Source organism: Urocitellus parryii, chromosome 8, assembly GCF_045843805.1.
Source record: "Urocitellus parryii isolate mUroPar1 chromosome 8, mUroPar1.hap1, whole genome shotgun sequence".
In the NCBI taxonomy this organism is placed as follows: domain Eukaryota; kingdom Metazoa; phylum Chordata; class Mammalia; order Rodentia; family Sciuridae; genus Urocitellus; species Urocitellus parryii.
In genome coordinates, this window is record NC_135538.1 from 133,817,806 (window position 1) to 133,823,980 (window position 6,175).

The 6,175-nt window shown below is 36.7% G+C and overlaps 1 pseudogene; it reads left to right on the plus strand.

Annotated features, from left to right (window-relative positions):
* The first annotated feature begins 37 nt into the window (after positions 1-37).
* LOC144249048 (pre-mRNA-splicing regulator WTAP-like) lies at positions 38-804 on the plus strand (annotated as a pseudogene).
* Positions 805-6,175: the final 5,371 nt, after the last annotated feature.

Sequence of the window (6,175 nt, forward strand, 5' to 3'; positions counted from 1 at the left end):
TAATGTTTTGAACAACTAATAATTTAAAAATACATATATGACCTACGAAGAAGCTCTTCCAAAAAAGAGGATTGAACCCAGTGCATCACACATGCCAGGTTCGACTGAGTGAAACAGACTTCAAAGTTATGGCAAGAGACGAGTTAATTCTAAGAATGGAAACAATATGAAGCTTACATTCAAGCTTTGGAGGGCAAGTACACAGATCTTAACTCAAATGACATAACTGGTTTAAGGGAGTCTGAAGAAAAACTAAAGCAACAGCAGCAGGAGTCTGCACGCAGGGAAAACATCCTTGTAATGTGACTAGCAACGAAGGAACAAGAGATGCAAGCAAGAGTGTACTACTCAAATTCAGTACCTCAAGCAAGTCCAGCAGCCGAGTGCTGCCCAACTGAGATCAACAATGGTAGACCCAGCAATCAACTTGTTTTTTCCTAAAAATGAAAGGCGAAGTGGAATAAGCCCAAAATGAACTGAGTGCCTGGAAGTTTCGGTCTAATAGGTAAACAAATCATACTCCCCAGTCAAGACTCCCTGACAGTCCCACTGCGAGAAAGCTGTGGTGGTACAGCCAAGTACTTGTTTCCACACCAAGACTCAGACTTTTTGAGCCCAAAAGAAAAAAAAACACACACGCACGCACATTCTTATACCGTGCAGCTTGTAATGATTAATGTAAAACTTACCAGATGAACCTTGTGTGTCAGCTTTTTTTTTTCTTCCCCTTCCCCTTGCTTCTGAGGCCTGATGTCGTGGGACTATTCCGAAGAAGAGGCCACCTCTGAAAAATTCCCCTTCTAGAACATGTAGACACTTGAGAAATGTTTCTGTTTGAAGAAAATAGAGGGTGAAACAGAAGTCTTAAGTCTGTGGCACACTGTGTCTTCAGACAGTTTGGAGGACTGAAAACCTAGAGATTTAAAAATCATGAGTTGAACATGTAAAATTCCAGTAAAATGTAAAAACGGAATATGCTTCACTCTTAGCCTTGAGCATAATGACCTAGAGACACTGTGGATCAGTTTTGCCAGATAGAAGACTGTGGGCTTCATGATTGTTGTTGAACTTCTGGGTCAAAACTCAAATGAAGTGATATTGCCTTTGAAGGTTTTTCTGCTGAGAACCAACTTTTAATAGTCATGAGAAAATCAAATAATAGCTGTCAGTACAAGTAGAGCATATATTTAACCATCTAGCTTAGGGCTCTCTCTTACATAATGGAGCCTTAAATCAATGTGGTTTTCATCAATGGTTTGTTCTTTGAATGGTTTTAAAAACTGCAGACAACTGAGGACTGTGCAGACATGAAGGTGTGGTATTGAACTGCAGGTTTAAACTGTGTGAAGCATTATGAACATTCATTTCACAACTAGATTGTATAAGGACATTGGCTGTGATGAGACTCACTGCATTATTTTTCTCAGTAGTGAACTTTATAAATCCCCATCCCATTCAACAGGCACATGTTAAAAGAGCATTATCACTAGTATTAATGGGGGAATGTGTCCTTCATTGTATTGGGGCCTTTTGTATTATACTCTTGATGTTAAATATGCCTTGGGGGGAAAAAAAAACTCTGGAGATGTGGCTCAGTGGTTAAGTGTCCCTGGCTTTGATCTCTGTTTACAAAAAAAAATAAATGAATAAACAAGCAAATAAGCAGATAAGTAATGCTTGCTAAAAGATGAATATGCATACACCATAATATTGATAAGAGAAGGGATCTGAGACATTCTAAATTCAGTTACCAGCATGATGAAGGAAAGAAAAGATAAGAGTTTAACTGATAGATTAAAGCTAAACCAACAAAGAAAAAAAATAACTGCAGCATATTTCTTTCCCATATTTTTAAGATCAGCCATTGAGACAAAATTTTATTCTGCTTATAGACTCAACCAACCAAGAGGCTACAGAAACATGTCTCTGCTGACTCTCTTCCTATCCCAGGTCATATCCCTCTTCTCTCTATCCATTGTAGATTTAATGAAAGTAATCTGCACCTCCCGATCCCTGGATTTTTATGACAAAATATCCTTAGATCTAGTGAACCTTTTTCCAGCTGCTACCTGGTAATGCTGCTAGTGACTTAGGGAATTTGCCCTAGGACCAGGCTAGCAACATGCACAGCTTGATAAACCCATGTATTTCGGAGATCTCTCCACCTCAAAATTATGGTTTAACAATATTCACCTCTTTAAATCCTACAATTCAGAATATTCACAGAGCTGTACAACTGTCACCACTGTCGAGTCCAGAACATTTACATCACTTCAAAACAAATGGGATACTCATTTATAATTATTCTCCAGTCCCTCCTCCCTCCGTCCCCCAAGCTCTGGCAACCACAAGTTCATTTTTTTTCTCTATGAATTTGCCTATTGAGAGCATTTCACATGAGGAATCATACAGTATGAGGTATTTTGTTACTGCCTTCTTTTACTAGCCTGATGTTTCCAAGGTTCAATCCTTGTTGATTCAAGGTATGGGCATTTATCTCTTTTTGTGCTAGAAAAAATACTCATAATAATATTGGGTGCATATATGTTCATTTTTTTTGAAAATGTAAAATGCTAATTTTATTTTTCTGCCTAAAGCCTATCAATTTTCAGGTCTATATACTCTTCCCTGTGGATGAGGAGAAATGAACTCTGCATGTTAACAGGAGTAAAGAAGACAGATTTTTTTTTTAGTTATCATTTTAGAGCTATGATATATAATCACATTTTATATCACTCACTTTTCTATTTTATATAATCTTCACTGTCTTGATAAAGTTACAAAAAGTACTGTAATAAAATCTAAGCCACTAGATTAAAAAAACAACAACATTACATTCTACATCAATTTTTGCCTGCTATCATTGTTGAAATTAAACCATCTGGATTTTAAAATAAGGATGTAAACTTCCGTTCTAAAATATGACTAAAGACAATAGGCCCTTTGATATTTCACTTTAAAATTACATTGATATTGGATGGGGAAAGGGAAATTTGGCATCTATAATTTTTATTCAGGGAAACAAACTAACAAGCCAGCATCAGCAATTAATAATTATACAATGCTTACCAAGTATATGTTCATTTTTAAATTTCATCAATTGGTAGGCAGTTGGCTTGTTTCTATAATCTGTCTGTTATGAATAATGCTGCTGTAAATATTTGTGTACAGTTTTGTGTAAATATGTTTTTTTGGATTTAACTTGAATATAAACCTAATGTGAAATTTCGTGTTTATATGATTACTCGGCATTTAACTTTAGGTGGAACTACCAAACTAATTTGCAAAGTGACTGCACAAATTTAAATGCCCACTAGCAATGAGAGTTTTAGTTTCTCCATGTCTATTGTCTGACTGTTGCTATTCTAGTGGGCATGATGAGATGTTTCACTAAAGTTTTCACAGTTGTATTTCACGGATGCGTCATGATGTCGAGATTCTTCTCATGCTCTTATTGGCCTGTTATCTATCTTTCTCAAAGAAATGCCTGTTGAAATGTTTTTGCCTAGTTTTAAGTTGGGTTACTATTTATTTTACTATTCAGTTTTTTTAACATCAAATTGTTTACAACATGATTTCTGGTTACTTCCTCATCTCTGTGTTGAGTTCTTAATTTTAGCAAGGTTAAAATACTTATCCACTGTGTAACATGTCAGGTGACTGCACCATCTCTGTGAGACAAATTGATGAACCCAACTTTCTCCAACTGATGAACTTGGGATGTCCTTCCTAGAGCTGTGTCTCTTTTCCTACCATCTTTACATGTTAAGGGGGCTGCTTCTTTTGTTTTGCCGATTTAAGCTCCTTTAATTGGACTTGATATAACTAGATTTGATAGATTAACTGCAGACTCTTACTCAGGATTGAGCGGTTCTGCAGACTGAAAACACCCTCCTTTTGAGTTTAAACCTTATTTGTTTCTTTCTCAGAGAATAACATGTTCCAACCATGACCCCCAAGATTAATGCTGACCTGATGTTTGATTTAGATGCTTCTGCATCCAGTTGTAGTGAGTACCATGGCTTAGTTCAACTTCTGTTGCTAATAACAAAATACCACAGACTGTGTCTGTTATGAAAAAAACAAGGGGGGCTTTATTTTGGGTTACATTTCTGATCAGAAGCCAAGAGTTCATATCTGGTTATGACCTACTTGCTGACAGAGTCCCAGTGCAATGCAAAATATCACAGAAATAGCCCCAACATATATGATAGATTGATGTTTGGCCAAGGTGCAATTGCAATTCAGGGGAGGAAAAATATGGTCTTTTCATCATATGCAAATACAAAATATACATAATTACAAAAATCTAATAATTATATTTCTTTTTTTAATTTTGCTTAAAATTTATTAATTATTATTAGGAGATATGGAGAAATAACAAAATCACTGTAAATATTGTACATCCAGAATGCAAATAGCTCATCTTTGAAAGGATACAAATTTCTTTCTTTTTTTTATTAGCTACACATGACATTACAATGATCTTGGCAATTCATACATTTGAAACAATAGGGGTAAAATTTCTCATTTTTCTGATTGCACAGATTGCAGGATCACACTGGTCATACAGTCACCTATATACATACAGTAATCATAATGTCTATTCTATTCTGCTGCCCTTCCTATCCCCCCTACCCCTCCCCTCCCCTCCCATCATTTCTCTCTATCCAATCTAATGTGACACACTTCTTTTTTTTTCTCCTCACAACATCATACATGTATTCCATTAATGATGAAGGTCTCCTTCCATCTTCCATGCAACTCCCCTTCTCCCTCCTTTTTCCTCCCACCTCTCTTCCCTATTTAGTGGTGATCTTCTTCTCATGCTCTTCTTCCCTATCCCATTTTGAGTCACTCCCCTCATATCAGAGAAGACATTCGGCATTTGTTTTTTAGGGATTGGCTAACTTCACTTAGCATAATCTGCTTTAATGCCATCCATTTCCCTGAAAATGCCATGATCTTGTTATTTTTTAGTGCTGAGTAATATTCCATTGAATATAAATGCCACAGTTTTTTAATCTGTTCATCCATTGAAGGGCATCTAGGTTGGTTCCACAGTCTAGCTATTGTGAATTTGCTGCTATAAACATTGATGTGGCTGTATCCCTGTAGTATGCTCTTTTTAAGTCTTTTGGGTATAGTCCAAGAAGGGGAATAGTTGGGTCAAATGGTGGTTCCATTCCCAGCTTTCCAAGGAATCTCCATACTGCTTTCCAAATTGGCTGCACCAATTTGCAGTCCCACCAGCAATGTACGAGTGTGCCTTTTTCCCCCCACATCCTCGCCAGCACTTATTGTTGTTTGACTTCATAATGGCTGCCATTCTTACTGGAGTGAGATGGTATCTTAGAGTAGTTTTAATTTGCATTTCTATGACTGCTAGAGATGGTGAGCATTTTTTCATGTATTTGTTGATTGATTGTATGTCCTCCTCTGAGAAGTGTCTGTTCAGGTCCTTGGCCCATTTGTTGATTGGATTATTTGGTTTTTTGTTTGTTGTTGTTTAACTTTTTGAGTTCTTTGTATACTCTCGAGATTAGAGCTCTATCTGATGTTTGAGGGGGTAAAAATTTGTTCCCAGGATGTAGGCTTCCTATTCAAATCACATATTATTTCTCTTTCTGAGAAAAAACTTTTTTAGTTTGAATTCATCCCATTTGTTGATTCTTGGTTTTAACTCTTGTGCTATAGGTGTCTTATTAAGGAATTTGGGGCCTGCCCCCACATGATGAAGATCAGGGCCAACTTTATCTTCTATTAGATGCAGAGTCTCTGGTTTGATTCCTAGCTCCTTGATCCATTTTGAGTTGACTTTTGTGCATGGTGAGAAAAAGGGATTCAATTTCATTTTGTTGCATATGGACTTCCAGTTCTCCCAGCACCATTTGTTGAAGATGCTATCCTTTCTCTATTGCATGTTTTTAGCACCTTTGTCTAATATAAGGTAGTTGTAATTTTGTGGGTTGGTCTCTGTGACCTCTATTCTGTACCATTGGTCCACCAGCCTGTTTTGGTGCCAGTGCCATGCTGTTTTTGTTACTATTGCTCTGTTGTATAGTTTAAAATCTGGAATTGCGATACCACCAGTTTCATTCTTCCTGCTTAGAATTACTTTAGCTATTCTGGGTCTCTTATTTTTCCAGATGAATTTCATGATTGCTTTTTCTAT